Here is a 16,629-nt window from a genome sequence, read left to right as displayed (position 1 = left end):
GGCCATTTGGTGATGCTAAAATTCTATAGATGAATTAGTCAGTGTTTTCATACAACAGTGTATCGAACAGTAACTATTCTCAGTTACGAAACCTTGTTAACAAGAACCAAAAACAGTAAATTAACAGTATCTATCTTTACTTTAATTCCATAACCCGCTACGCAGTTTGGGAATATCACATGGCACAGTCAGCAGGATTTCTGGCTCAGGATAATCAAACTGACATGGGAATTCCTGTTTTCTGGACCACAGCGAACTCCGATCCACCTTGGAACTTTAAGGTATGGCTCGATCAGTTCCTGATGGCGGTAGCTGTAAAAGAAAATGTTAACCCAGAAGTTACGCTGGAGGATCCTAAACCGGTGCTGGAGGTGCCGGAACCACGTCCAGAAACACCAAGGGAGGGTGAGTCTGCTGCTGCAACAGCAGCTCGAGAAGCGCGGTATAGACTGTTGAGGGATCGATTAGCAGCCGAGAATGAAGAAAGAAGAGAAAGAGGACCTAAATTGGGTCACAATATTTACTACAATGAAGTTCAAAAGCGACTAGTATCCAGGCTATTTCTTGCGTTCGGGACGGAAGGAAAGAAACGTTTGGTTCAAAAAATCCACATGTGGAGATTCGGAAGTTGGAATTTAAAGAGATGGTCAGATTAGCAAAGGAGACTTCCGAAAAATGCCAGAGTATCACATATGAGCGTTATAAGTTATTTAAGAGATCGCAGGAAAATGGAGAATCGTTAAAGGCATTTCATGCCGCACTAACTGCGCAAGCAGCCAATTCGGCATTGGATACCTTAGAAGATGAGTTAGTCAGAGATCTATTCATCTCTAAAATGCGCAGCCCAGCACTGCAGGACACACTCACGTTTGAAACATTACCTCCTGATGAATTGTTGAAACGTGCTATAAAGTTTGAGCAAAGCAAACAATCGACACAAGAGTTTCAGAAGTCCACACTGGGCACGCACAAACAATAACGCAACCGAGTTCTCAGATTGAAATCAAACAGGAACCGATTCTGGTGGTGGGAAACAGGATAATAGAAAACCCTATCGCGAAAGGAATAGATGGAAACAGCCGAAAGGAAGGGCGATATCGAATAAATATAAAGCAGATGATCGGAAACAATGCAATAGGTGTGGCAAACCATTCGTGGATGGACATTTGAAAAATTGTGCGGCGATGGGGAAACAATGTAAGAACTGTAATTAACCAAACCAATTTGCTCGGATGTGTCGATTGCAACAAGTCAATGAAATAACCAAGAAAACAGAGAGTTCGGAGGAGGAATGTAATTTGATAAAAACATTTGGTTCGTGCGAAGAATTTGAGGTTATGGCAATTGAACAAGAAGACAATCAGATAGAGATGATAAATCGGTACATAGAAGAGAAAGTGAGGAGGAACAGAGGTCGTGAACCTGGAATTAATAAACTCGAAACGAAAAAGATTGACATTCGGAAAGATTCAACATCGGGAAGGATGAAATCATTAAAAGCCCTAATCCGAATTGATAATCAAATAATAAATTTGACAGTGGACACAGGAAGCCCAATTTCATTTTTAAACTGGGCAGTGGCGAAGCAGTTTTTGGATTCGTCTGGGAAAATACAGTTCACACGTGTCGAAAAATTGAATTTGCCAGCAAAATTCGTGGAATATAATAAAAGACCAATAGCAATATTGGGTGCTTTGAAGGCGAAAATACGGTCCGCCGGCTGGGAAGTCCCAGATGCTACGTTTCTTATAACTGAACGAAGGACACTGTGCATATTAGGCTTAGACTTACAAAATAATGTGGGTATCATCACTACGCAGAGACTCGCTCCGAAGAAAAAATCCCGATTTGACATAATTTTGTGTGAACAGTTGGAGGCGTGGAAAGAAAAGTTCTATGATGATTTCAAGAATTTGTTTGACAGAAAAGGGCGATCAATACATCAGGTAGTAAGCACGACATTCAAGTACCCTCTCTGCCCAATTCAGGAAAAGGGGAGGAGAATACCTATCCATGTGCAGGAAAAAGTTGAAAAGGAAATTGAAAAATTACTGCTATAAGGCCACATTCAAAGTCTAGATAAGTGTACTAGTGATTGTTTCATAGCCCCTATTGTTATCACAGTGAAGAAAGATGACTCAATTAAGTTGGCACTGGATGCAAAACCCATCAATAGACAAATGTACAAAAACAAATACCAAATGCCGAATGTGGAGGAAGTATTAGACGGAGTCAATCAGATAGTAACTGCACAAGCAGCAGGTACTTTGTTTTTCACTGTGTTAGATTTAAAACACGCGTATAGTCAGCTGAAGTTAACACCGCAAACTGCAAGGTAGTGTAATTTCAATATCGTGGGGGAAAAGCAACAGGTACATATCGTTTTTTGACTGGATTCTACGGGTTGGCTGATATGCCAGCCGAATTTCAAAAAGCAATGGATCGAACGTTAATTAATTCTAAGAACACATTTTGCTTCTTGGTTGATATATTGATCGTTTCAAAGTGATCGGAGCTAGAACTAATAACTGGCGTCCTAATGAAGTTAGAGAAGGAAAACTTATCTCTGAAGCTGTCGAAATGTGAATTCTTTACAACAGAAGTAAACTGGCTAGGACATAAACTTTCAGAAAGTGGGGTTACCCCGAAGATTACGAAAACGGAAGCTATTCTTAAGTTAGAGCATCCCAAGTCGCTCAAACAACTTAGGTCTTTCCTAGGTAGCATTAATCACCTTCGAAGTTTATACCAAATGCAGCTAATTTGACAGACAAGCTAAGACCATTAACGCGAGAGGAAAATGAAAAGAAAAAATTGAAAAATGTTAAAGTCCCAGTAAAAAAATTCGAATGGTGACCCGAAAATACTGAGGTGTTTGCGGAAACCAAACAAGCAGTAGCAAACATTGCCAAATTGAACTATTATGATCTCTCTAGAGAACCAACTGGAGAACCCTGGTCAGAAACAAAATTGGATCAAAAATTTGTGGTCACTTCAATTGAGTGTTTTCATACAGCACTCGACTGTTTGTACAGTCGGCTGAATGCCACTGATGCAACAATTCAGAATAAAAAGTTTCTAGAACATTCTCAAAAACAGAAAAGAGGAGACAAGTTGTCAAAATCAAGGCATGGTTGCCATAGCAACAAAATGGTCAAAAACCGAACAAAGCTCGACTGGAACGAAAACAATTCCGATTCAAAATTTTCGCCTATGAATAACGCGTTGAATCAGAACACTTTTGTCAATTTCACTAGAGCAGTTCAGTCGGTCACTTTAATCCAAAACAGTAAACAAAAATCAGAAGAAATGGAGAGCGAAAAAACAAAGAAGAAGATGGTGCGGATCGGAGACTGTAGGACACAGGAGGAGAGCGATAAATTAACAGAGGAAGAAATCAATGAGATTATTTTTCATCGAACGTGTCGGATAAGGAGAGTAATTTTGGATAGATCGGGGCAGACCGTTTTGAAGAAGATAGCTGTGCTGCACGAGCAGTAATGTGGGACCAGGACGCAGAGGAGACGAAAAACTTAATATCCATTTGGGATCTAATTAGACAAAATAAAGAGATTAATGGAAACATCAAAGAGCTGGAGGCAGCAACACAGATGGTCACGAGTAGCCCAAGAGCAGGTACTCGTTCAGTTTCGCCAACTAAACCTATCATAGAAAGGGACTTAACCGCGGAGGATGACGATCAAAGTCAAAAGGTCAGCGAAATTCAACCATCGCGAAGGATCAACAAAAAACAGACCCAGTTGGAGAGCTCATTGGCAGCTATGGGAGATACGGGAGTTTTAGCTTATCTAAATTATTTGACAAAACGCTGTTGGCCGAACTCGTCTCTGAAGATGTGTGGATGGACCGTTTACGACGCGTAATAGAAAGGAAGGACCGGGCAGGATTTGAACTCATGGGCCCGTATACGAATCCGCTGTGGAATCAACTCTCAGTAATAGATGAATGCATCCTGGTAGACAGTCGGCTAGCAGTTTCAATACAACTTCGACCAGCAGTTATGAAGCGAATTCATCGAGGACATCCGGGGCAAGAGGCAATGCTTGACGTGTCGAACTTTTTGTGGTGGCCCCACATGCACAAGGATAGTGTAAACTTAGCGGAGGAGTGTAGAGAATGTACACGCTATGGTAAGAATGCAAAATATGTTTTATCAAAAAAATTCCTCGCAACCACTGCTACTGCTATCGCAGCCGGGACAGGATGTTCAGTTAGATTACGCGGGACATTTAGAAGATTATAAGGGGGAACAAAATCTACTTGCTAACAGCGATTGGTCGTTATTCAAAAACTCCTTCAGTTAAAGTAACAAAATCAACGGGGGGGGAACCACTATTAAATTCTTACGGTCGTACTTCGATACGAACGGAATCCCAGAATCGATAAAAACGGATCAGTTCTCCGGTTTCAAAGGTTTCAAAGGTTTCAAAGCAATGGAAAAATTCTGCCTCGAAAACAACATAGAACAAAAGTTCTGCCCGGTGGGTGACCATCGCGGTTGTGGTCTAGTTGAAAGAACAATACAAACCATAAAAAAGCGTTTGGGGTGATGCTACTGGAAGAAAATGTAAAGTCAATTAAACTATGTCTCAGTTCGATAATTAGGGACATGCGATGGATAAAGCAGAAAACTTTTCAGAAATCGCCGTTCGAAGCACATTTCGGTAGATTACCAAACAGAGTTCAAAATTATACGAGAGAGATTTGTAGAACTCTCTGATCTTTTAGATAAGTAGCATCTGGAGAGGTCGGCATTAACTGCAAATCAACTTAAGAAGAGGATTGACCAATCTCGGGACTCTGTCAAAATCGTCAAGAAGGGGCAGAAGAGCCGGGATGTCAGCCCTCTCTAAAAACAGGAGAACATGTCGACACGGGAGAAGAACAGAGCAAGGACTCTCCGGACCCTGTTAGAAGCCAACGCCAACTGGAATGCAGAACGGCATAAATATGACGGACCCAGCCTATAACAACTGGTGGACGTCACCAGCACTATCGACCCAGAATTGCTTAGAGAAAAGGAAGCTATACTCATGGGAGAAGGGGTTTGTCGAGGACAAACCAAAGGGGTCGGAGTGGAATAGTCACAACCTCAGCCGTAGAGACGAGACAAGAAAGAGTGGGGCGGCACTGACAAAACCGTTCAAAGGAAAAGTTATTATCGAGTCACCGATAACAGTGACAACCGCTGCGGGAGCAGTATCTCGCAAAAGTGATCTGGCAAAGATGGTGAGTTCCCCTACGAAGATACCCAAGGATGGGACAAGTCAAAAGGAGAAGGCAAAGAGTCAATTAGAAGAGCCAAAGAGTCAGCACCAAAAGAAGGATGACGAGCTAAATGATGACATGGCATCGGAAGATGAGGAATTGAACATATCGAGTGAACGGTTAAAGGACCTCTTTCAGGATAGCGAGACTGTAGTCACGTCGCGGGACACACCTGTTGGTGGGGGCTTAACTTAGCAATAAAGCGAGCAAAGCCAAATCTCGGGGGTTCAAAGACAGCGGTACCAAAAACACAACAGCAGGTGGCATTAAACCCGATGAGGGATTCACAGGATAAGAAGGAACGAACACCCAAATTCAAAGGAAATTTGGACAAAAAGAAAGCTGCTATAACAGCAGAAGAGGTCAGAGCATCAGGACAAGCAGAAACGGTGGACCCAACTGATCAACTGAGCAGTTCGAACCCCAAAGCTAAGCAGGCAAAGAAACGCATTACGAGGGACACTTCACATAGCTCAATTTTGAAAGCGTTCCAAATTCAGGATATGGGAGCCGAGGAATGGCAAAGCCTGGCAGACCAAGTTTTGACAAGAGGTCTGCAGAAGACGGCGGAAGAAATAATTAAAGCAAGAACTGAAAATCAGACAGAGATGACAGGCGAACACGGATCTCCGTCCGGAATTTCGGACGACTCAATTGTAGATGAACAAGTGGGTACGAGCGTGATGCGCAGTAAGCAAGCCACGAAAAACCAGGGGCCTAAAAGACTGGGTAGCCCAGTAAAACATTCGGTTAAGTCCATTAGTGCAGAAGAGGAGGCCGACATAAATGAAATGGCTCTGGAGCAGTATAGATACGGTTTGGCTAATGTGAAGACGGATAAGAATCAGCCGATGGAAACCCGCTTGAAGCTTCTAGAACGCCACATATTTCGAAAAAAGTTTGGATAGACCGCACTGGACACGACGCAGCCGTGGAGTACACTGTGGAAAATGCCTGTGGAGATTAAGAAACACTCAAAATAGAAAGAAGGAAAACGGAAAATCTCAAAAAAAAACATTTCTATCACTAACGGGATCACAAAACTGAGCTGAAAAACTCGTATTATTGCTATTTATTTATAAAAGTTTATATGTATTAGATAAATTTTTTTGGTCCTTGGGGGAATGTGATACTGCGGCGTTAGCAGTAGGTAACCTTGAGGACAGTTTGTTAGCTACTGCATCTGCAGTAACCATATGTGCTAATTATGTTTAGTATGCTATTATTATGTAAGAGTGGTCAAGGCCATTTGGTGATGCTAAAATCCTATAGATGAATTAGTCAGTGTTTTCATACAACAGTGTATCGAACAGTAACTATTCTCAGCTACGAAACCTTGTTCACAAGAACCAAAAACAGTAATTAACAGTATCTATCTTAACTTTTGTTCCATAACCCGCTACGCAGTTTGGGAATATCACACAGCGTAAGCGGAGATTTAATCCGTCCTGAAATCGTTCCAAATTGGTTGAATGAAGCCTATTTGCAATAATTATTTTGTTACAAGGATCAAAAGTTATCCTTTTGTACTTTAAACGGCGTGTGGGGGGATGATGTTCGTATAAAAATTAAAATTTTTGAAAAAAAATGTCTTTTTGTTTTATTAGATTTAGTTTTTTTATGTTATTACTGCGCCATAAACCTTAAAAGGCAGTCGGAATATTCAGTGCTTCGCCCTGATCCGAGCACTCTTGTTTTTCGTTTTATTATTAAATATTTTGATTTCCAATGTCTCCAGTTTGTTCTCGTGGCTTCTTTTTTTCCAATAAACTCTTAAGAACAAAATTGTCGATCAAACACAAACATTTTTTAAAGGATGAAACTTTAAATAATTATCCTGGATAGTTTTTCAATTAGAGTTGTTTTCTCGGATAATGGTCTTCATTTTTGAAAAAGAGTTCAACGTTTGATAATCAAACTATTTTTTCTGCCCCCGGGGATAAATTTGCAAGGCTGAATCTTCTCGTTATACGAATGGTTTTAGCTAGAGTAAGTGATCCAACAGTTGGCCGAAAAAACACAAGATAAAATGTATTTGAAAAAGTCTAAATGTTCACCGGGAATAAGTTACTACCGCGTTCAGACAATTTGGCCACAGACAATTCAGCCAATTTCAAATTCGGACCATTCAGTCAAATTGAGTGAGACAATTCGGCCAAAGACTATTCAGACAGTTTTCAAGTTTTAAAAAGTACGCGCAAAAACTTTTCACATGCGGCAAAACATCAAAGCTTTCATTAGACGATTTATAAGTAATTCCTTTCAAATGCACATGAAACAATTAAAATTAACAGAACCAAAAATGCCTAAGCATAATAAAACTTTATACAACTCAATATGTTTCCAATTTTGGAATAAAAGTTAAGCAAAAATTGAACTCTACAAAAAACTGCGCAATACTTAAATACTAACCAATTTACACGAAAGCAGACCCGAAATTGGGAATTTACAGGCGGTCAAAAAGGATGTCAGTTAAAGGGCTGACCACCCCTACCACGTACTGGCCACACAGTTACGTTGATACTCTTGTCATGCCTTAGGCGGGGGAGGGTGCAAAATCGCCTATCAGGTAATTTGGGTAGTTGGTTAAACTAATCTAAAACTTAAACTTTTTCAAAAGATAAACTAATTGCGATTAAAATATTGACCAACCAGAAACCAGTACCGCGTTTAGCGCCTACTTTTTGCAGTTAAATGGTTCATTGACACAGTTAACATTGATTAATCTTCATTAGTAAGTAGCTTGAACAACTGGTTGAATAGTATCCGAATCATTCTCATTCATTCACTTTTAGCAAAAGTTGACGTAAAATGGAATTCGTAATATATGAACGCGAAAAAAAAACATATTTGTCTCGACGGTTATAGATACCGTGAAACAAACCAACTTAAGAACAGTCTCATTAAAGGGAAATGTGCATTTGGAAATTGTAGAGCAGTGGGTTATTTGGACGAACAGCAAGAATTTACCTTAAAAACCGAGCACGCTCATTTACCGAGACCCTCAAAAATTCAAGCCAAGAAATTTGCTAATGAAGTTCGAGAAAAAGCCGCAAACACCGGTAACGCTCCCCGACAGATTGTTTTCAACGCCCAAATTGACCTGCCTCTTTATGCAGCGCCCACAATACCGAGTTACTCAACATCCCTTCGAAGTATCCGAATCAGGCAGCAACCTTTGGAAACAATGCCAAAACCAAAAAACCTTGAGAGCGTCGACGAAATTCCGGAACCTCTCAAACTCACACACAGTGGTGATACGTTCCTGTATTTTGATTCTGGTAAGTCGGACAGTCGAGTTTTAATTTTTGCAACACTACCAGCGCTTGATTTGCTTTCTCATTCGGAAGTCTGTCATTGCGATGGAACGTTTTCAGTGGCACCAGACGTCTTTTACCAAGATTATACTATTCATGGTGTAATCGAAAACGCAGTTATACCCTTGGTTTATGCTCTGCTGCACAATAGGACGCAAGACTCTTACGAAAAACTTTTTGGCTGCTTAGAGCAATTTGGAAAAAAAAGTAGTCATTGACTTTGAAGCCGCTGTTCGCAACGCCATAAAAAATTGCAGCATGATAAAGAAATTCAATTCTGTTTCTTCCACCTGGGCCAAGCAGTATGGCGCAATGTACAAAAACTTGGTTTTACGCTCAAGTACATGGACGATGCTGAGTTTCGACTGAAAGTCAAAAAAATGATTTGCTTGGCATTCGTTCCCATTGACGACGTTATTTTCGCTTTTGAGGCACTCCGAAAAGAGGATCCCTCAGAGGAATTCCAGAGTCTATCGGACTATTCGAAGACACTTATATTGGTGCCTGTCGAGGAAATAGATGCGTCAAACCAAAGTTTGACATTGCCGATTGGAACGTTTTCAATCGGCTGCTCAGTGGAGAAACTCGTACGAACAAAGCGTTGGAGGCATAGAATGGCAGCTTCAATAAATTCGTATCGACAAAGCATCCAGCCCTCACCAAGTTGATCACACGTTTCAAAGATGAGCAAAAAAAAACGAAATTAATGTAGAGAGACTGATGTCCGGTGATATTATCAGAAAACAGAAGCCCAAGTATTCAATAGCAAATGATAAACTCGTTCAAACGCAAAAAATTACAATCGAGACCATTTACAGAAGTATTTAAAACTGTGTACCTTCAATGCACATATTTCGGAAAACTTTATGCATAGCAAGTTTGTTTTGATCTTTGAAATTGTTATTTGATGTTTCACATTTCTTTGGTAAACTGTTGAAAGCCTTCTGACTCTAATCAAATTAGAAAAGTTTTATTGTTCCCTTTTATCTTGTCTCTTTAATCTAAATCGATCGAATTGTCTTTGGCTGAATTGTTTGAGTGTTTTGGCTGAATTGTCTGTATTTTAAATCGGCTGAATTGTCTGTGGCTGAATTGTCTCTGCGCCAGTTACTACATCTGTCTTTTCCTTCCTCGAAATATTGTAGAATCTCATTGTAAACTAAAACTATAGCTCTTTTATCGAGCTCTCCAATTACAATTTGTTATCATCACAACTTTTGTGCACGCAGTCAAAATGTTAAGAATAATTAATGTTGCTCAAATCTCAAAGTACAAAGTGATTTCGTTGTAAAATTTCAGCAGAAAGACTTTTCCAATTTCCAGAAAAGTTATTCATATGGCAATTATAGTAGCAGACAAAAGTTTGTTCAATTTTTAAGCTGACAGTTCCACCAGCAGCAAAATCTATTTTGAAAAATTTTCGAGAAAAAATTTTGAAAAGATTGGAAAAGTGTGGTAACAAGAAATCTAATCAAAAATGATTCAAGCTAGTTTTTTCTTTCTCTCACATCAAACTAAATTTTAGAAAAAAAACACAAAAAAAAACACAAAAAAAAGCCGAAAACAAGTGGGTAAATACTCAATGAGATGAAAAAATCCACCAAAAAATTGACAAGGAAATCTGCAGCAATTAAGTTTCAAAACTTTTTCATCTTGCAGACAATTTATTTGGATTTTCCAAAATTCCCAAGAAAACTTCCCGATGTTTTAGCTAAGCCGCGAAAACATGTACAGAAAAACCAAAGTCCCAGAAAAAAAAAACAATTTTCTGCATTCCGAAAAAAGTCCAAAAGTCACTCAAACCCCAGACCTATGGGAACAAAGGCAAGCTCGTTATTCTAGGCCAAGTGGTAACGAAGTAAGATGTTCTTACTGCTGAAAAAAAAAGCCAGTCGGAAAAAAGATAAAAAAGTTGCTTACGGAAAAATAGTCTAGTTTCTCTTACAAGACACTGGCTCGCGCTCGTCTAAAGAAAAATAGAGGAGCGCAACAGAAACCTAAGTAATCTGTTATGTTTTTAGTTTTATCTCGCACAAACTGTCGTAACTTTTAAAGATGGAGAAACTACTTTTTTCGTCTTTAGTTTAATTTGGTTGTAGACATACACTTTTAACAACTCAAATCCTCTGTAAAGGGGCATATATGAGATCATTCATTTCTTTAGGGTTGATTTTGTAGAAACCAAACTTTATTTTCAATGTCATCCTTAGAAATCTCTGAATGAAATCATGGTATGTTACTTCTAGCCTTTCGCTTCAGTATGAAGATAAGCTAGTTTCTCATGGTATTCTCAGCGTATAGAAAGGATATTTCATCTGTTATTTCGTTGACCTAGATAACCATGAACAAATTGAGTTCAATCATTGATTTCTGCTTACAGTTTTTGTTATTTTGCATTTTAACAAAATTGCATCACAATATAACAACCGGTAAAACGTTTCCAGAATTGTCTTGCATTTCGCTTTGTATGGATTTTTTTTGTGTTATTTTTCTTCTCTGAAGTTTCAGGCTTTTCAATAATGAGCTTCAGGGGCGGATCTAGGATTTTCTCGAGGGGGGGAGGCGGATTTTCAAAAAAAATTCTAAAATTTTGACGACCTTTTTTTTTGGCGACCAAATTGATTTTTGGAGCTCTCCCAAAGCACTTTTTTGCACTTTTAGCACCGTTTGGGGCACTTTTTGAAAAATTTTGACAAAAAATCGCGTTTTTTTTGGCGCGAGCTCCCCCTCAAAGTTAGTATATATTGGCGCCGAAGGCGCCTTTAGAAAAACTTTAGGGTCGGTCGGCCAAAAATGGATTTCTGAGAAAGTATCAAAGGGGGGACCCTTTGGGTCGGCAGGGGGTCGAATCTGTGAGGGGGGGGAGGGGGGCGTCCGCTCCCCCCGCCCCCCCTTCCTAAATCCGCCCCTGATGAGCTTAATTTTTGTTACTTTTTATAAGGGACTAGATCAATTAGGATTTGACTTGGTAAATCCTTCGTCAGCTTTAAAAAACTGATTTTGTAATCAGAGACTTCCAGTACTTATCAGTAGTAGGTGTTTCAACACTGGTAAAGCTGATAATGGTCAGCGAGTGCGCGTGTATTAGCTGGAGTAAAAATCAAAAAAAAACTTATAATCAAAATTCAATAAGATCAAATTAGTTGTGTGCGCAGTAGCTGATAGTCTATTTGCGTATAAGCAATCAAATTGTAATAAAAATTTAGTATAAATTGTGTTTGAATATTCAAAAAAAAGTCTTTTTTTTAAATGGTTACATTGCTTCCGAAATTTCCACAAAAACTTTGGGAGACATATCTTGTTTCTCATGATTTTAGTGAAAATTAAAAGCTATATCAAATATCGGTGATCTTCGAAAATATCTTTTACTTTCTTAAATGAAACTATCTAATATTTCAATTGGTCGAAAAAAAAATCTAGAAAGCTCTCGAATACATTACGAGTAATTTAGAAACAATTGAAAAATTAATTTCACCAGTTCTCAATTCAAATACCGTCTAAGTAGAGTTGTCAAATTACTAATATGACAAATGTATTGATACTGAAACCCGAAGTTTCATCAATTTCAAACTCTTCAAACGACAACTCATATGAATCGGGTTAAGGGTCAGAGTATAGAGAGGTTGCCGTAACTGATGAAAAACGGAATCAAAGACCATGAATTTTTGCAATGTCTGTTTCACAGATCAGTTAAGCGTAAAAAATTCACTTTTGAATTTCTTTGTTTTTTTGTGACAATTTTTCGTGCAAGTTTAAGACTTTTTTGTTTTCAGAAAGAAAATTTTCATAAATAGTGTGAAAAATTAATCGCAAATCCTGTTCAACAGTTCGCTTCAAAATCAACTGCAGTCGAACGTCAAAAATTCACTCGACTAGGAGAAAAATTTAAACAAATACTATCAAACAGTTGAAATATTGAGCAAGCTGTAGGGTTATTTAATCTAGTTCTCAAATAAAAAATCATAACTAGGATTGCTTAATTTTTTAGTCTCACGATAAAGAAAACAATTTCAATCAAAAATAAATCAGAGTCACTTTCTAGACAATCCTTAGTTATTTTACAAAATACACAAAGTCACAGCTATAAAATCAAGAAATTGTGAAAAGTCACAAATGTGAAAGTGCACTGTTTATTCAAATCAATTTTTTTTCAAAAGCAATGAATACGAACGCATACAAAAATTAAAATATTGCAGAAACGCGATTAATCAGCAAATGTCGCCTACAAAAAAATATGATCTTTACATTTTGAATTCGATCTAATTCTGAAAAAGTCGGAAACCTCGATTATTACATTCATCAGGTTTTTTCGTCCGAAGTACTTTTCTTTCTTTTTCCTGAGGACTGCCCATTGTACGCACAGTCGGCCTTACTACTTAAACACACCATTTCTGTGTTACTCCTTACTCTTAAATTAAACCAAACCATCTGTTACCAAGCTTTATATGCTTCGCACGACAGACAAGTGGTAAAAAAAACTGAAAGATCACCGAGAAGATAATCTCTGTCATTATATTTTTGTTCCCTTCATTTTCATTTTAAAAAAGCACTAGAAGTGGTTGACTCTTGATTCTGATAAAATTAAAACCGTTGAATTTGTATCCATTTCAATTGATCGATCGGTAAATGGACGTAATATTTTTCCAGAAAAAATTTGTCTGAGCTTTGGCAATTGCTGTTTTGCATTGTTTCAAGTAACAAAACCAACAATTATAGGATCGTCGTTTGATAATATTTTCTTTGACATCTATACTTAAAAAGTATTTATCAATTACGTTCAAAAATATATATATCAGTTACGTCGTAGGACAGGAACCTTGCTGAGTTGATTTTCTTTGTTGCATCTACCTTGTTGACTTGAACGGCTTGATCGAAAGCTGTTTTATTGATGGGTTGTATCTCATTGGCACTGTTATCAACTAAACAATCAACGAAGTCTTAGCAAAAACAATCTTATCAACGTCAGAATCTCCAATTCGTTATAACTAACAAAATCAGTGAAAACCTTGAATAGTTTTGCACGGCTGTTTTGAATAAACAAAGCTCATTTGTTAACAACAAGTCTACAACTTAAACACCCTTTGATACAAAGAGCTGTAAATAGATCTTTTTCACCGAAATAACCGGCTAGCAGACAATGCCAACCAAATGTCATTATTCCGTTTACCACGGCAGTTTTCTTCATATGACCGTAAAATCATTGCGATGAACAGTTGTGTTTTTGAAAATGGCAGCAGTTCCTCAAACCATTCTTACAAATAGTCTGGAACGTGGTTATCGATCAATGGAAGGCCGTATAACTCGTCTGTCATTAGCAACTGTAGAAACTAATCTTTGGGTAACGTTGAATTGCTCATATTCAGTTCTCGAATCGCATTTCAATGTTACAATTTTTTTCGAAAGAACAAACACACACTTCCACATCTAAACAACAAAAAATCTTTTAATTAAAAAAATATTAAGAACAGGTAAATCATTAACATCCTTTCAATACTTCTGAAACTTCTTGAGACCTTCACATGTTTTTTTGGTTTAAAAGTCGAGAACAATCATGCTACAAACTAAGGTAGATTTTCAATTTGAATACACCTTGAGATTCAAGCAACAACTTGCGTTGAGCATCGTACTTTTGACTTTTATTCGGGTTTTTTTTAAACTAGGTCTGGCTGTAAAAAAAATTTCGAACGTTATTCTCGGCTGCATGCGCTTGCTCTTTACAAAAAAAACCAAGCTTTTTAATAATTCAACGGATAAAACCATTGAACACAGAAAAAAGAGAGAGAAAATAATTCAGTTGCCGACCGGCCTTGCTCAGACTTAATACTTTACGTCTTCACGTTTGCCAAATCACTTTTTTTTTCTTCCTCTATTTTTTCCGTAAATTTTACACCTGCACGAGAAAAAATGTTTAGATTATATTTAGACATGGCAAAAAAAAATCTAAAATGGTTTTGAAGAGCAAAAAAAAGTTTCTTTAACGTTTTTGTTGTTTTCACAGCAGCTTTTTGAGAAGTTAAGTTCAATTTTCAACATGTGAGAGATAAAACTACCGAAAACAGGCTGACGAGGTTCAACTTTGAAAAAAATATCATCAAAAATATTATCTAATGTAAAACAGTCATTAGCTCATACTTAGTTTTTGTGGTAATGATCCTCGCAAACATCCTCGCAAACGACACAAGTAGTTTGTTTTTTATGGAACTGAAATGATTCTATACGAAATTGATGAGCGTCACTTTTACATTATGCCGCCAAAAAAAGGGAAACAGATGAGTTGAAAAAGTTAAATGGTGGGCGTCAAATAATTCATACTCCGTGCTGTAAATAGAAACGTTGTAAGATTTCGGACGCCTGTGACAGAAAATTGGACAAAAATTAGAGACCAAAAGCTTATGATATTGCTTTTGATGGTTGGAGTAGTTATCGTCTGGAAAATTAGTGTGAACATTTCTTTTACTGGTTTATTTCAATCAGCAGTGCAAATTAACTCATAGATTGAACTGACTGTCGTTTTCCCGAGGAATAATGATAAACTCCAGTTAAGCAGATTTGCAGAACCGTTTTAAATCCATGAAAGCTTATTCCTTGTGTGTTTGCGAGGTTTAGCCCATAAGAACAACACCACTGAAAGTAATTATGATATACAGGCTCTTTTACGCCTTCAATACATGCTCTCTCAAAATTGCATCCGGCTAGCAACTTTCCAGTAGTTTCATCTCTCACGTATCAAAGTTTCAATCCCGTATCCTTAAAAGTTGCAGAGCAAACGACAAAATTGTGATAAAAAATTAGTTCAATTTCTCATTGAAATTTAAAAGTTGCAACTTTTTTCCGTGACTATAGTTGTTGTGTATTTCCTCTCACAAAAAAGAAATTCAACAAAGACTGAATTATCAATACCTGATTTACCGTGGCTTTTAAATATCGATCGTTATTTTTCTACCGTTGCAGAAAAACGTTCGCCCGGCTACTTAATGGTTCTACATTCTCATTAATTACTGCGCCACAAAATATTTGAAAAATTTTACTTATATTCTTTGGAGAAAACTTTTTTTACAATTGCCAGTCAATATCCAATTCTTCTTTATCACGAAAAGTTAATCTGAAAGATACCTGATTTGAAACTTAGCGACATTTGTTCTCCAATTGCTGATCATCACGAAATTGGCAACAGCTAAAAATACTTTTTAACGAACTATAAATTGCGAAGTAAACCAAATGGCTTTACAATTATTGAAGTTGCACTCAGATATTTCACCTTTGTCTCTCTAAATGTAGTGTTATTTCTTGAAATTAAACTTTTACAAAAGACGTTTTTGTTAAAATGTAGACCACTACATGCAGCTGCCAAGGTCTTTGCGTCTCTACGCGCACCGACCGCCCATGGATTATAGTCTTTTATAATGGACTCCTGAGACAAAAATAATTCAGATCACAAAATTGATTGTGATCGATCGATTACTTTTGAAAAAAAAACAATTCATTGCAATCCGTTTTTCCACAACTAAAAAGGAGTAAACTGGGAAACTGGGGGGGGGGGGGTAAATTGGAGTGAGGGGGTAAACTGGAGGGTGGTAAACTGATGGGCGTAAACTGGGAAGGGGGTTGTCAATCATTAACCCCCTCCCCCAAAGTCTACCAAAAAATAATCCTCATGTTCAACCATAGGTGTGGAGAATGGCGCGTGTGGTAAAATTGCAGAGGGGATAAACGGAGGGGTGAAGGGTAAAACATATGAGTATGTAAACTGAGATGAATTGAAAAAATCGGGACAAAAATATATATAATTTTTAAGGTTAAATGTAACATTTTATGAAACGTAATACGTAGCAACTGCACTAAAGAGAAAATAAGATAACTTTGAAAAAAAAATTTTTAATTCACGATTGACCTCTCAAAAAATTGTTTTATAACTGATTAGAATTGATTATAATGGATTACATAGGCGCTGAAATTTTTAAGACTATAATCCATTTTTAATGGATTATAATCTTTATCAATAGAGTAAATTTACATTAGAACA

This window comes from Symsagittifera roscoffensis, chromosome 8 (assembly GCF_963678635.1).
Source record: "Symsagittifera roscoffensis chromosome 8, txSymRosc1.1, whole genome shotgun sequence".
Classification (NCBI taxonomy): Eukaryota; Metazoa; Xenacoelomorpha; order Acoela; family Convolutidae; genus Symsagittifera; species Symsagittifera roscoffensis.
This window is presented reverse-complemented; position numbering follows the sequence as displayed.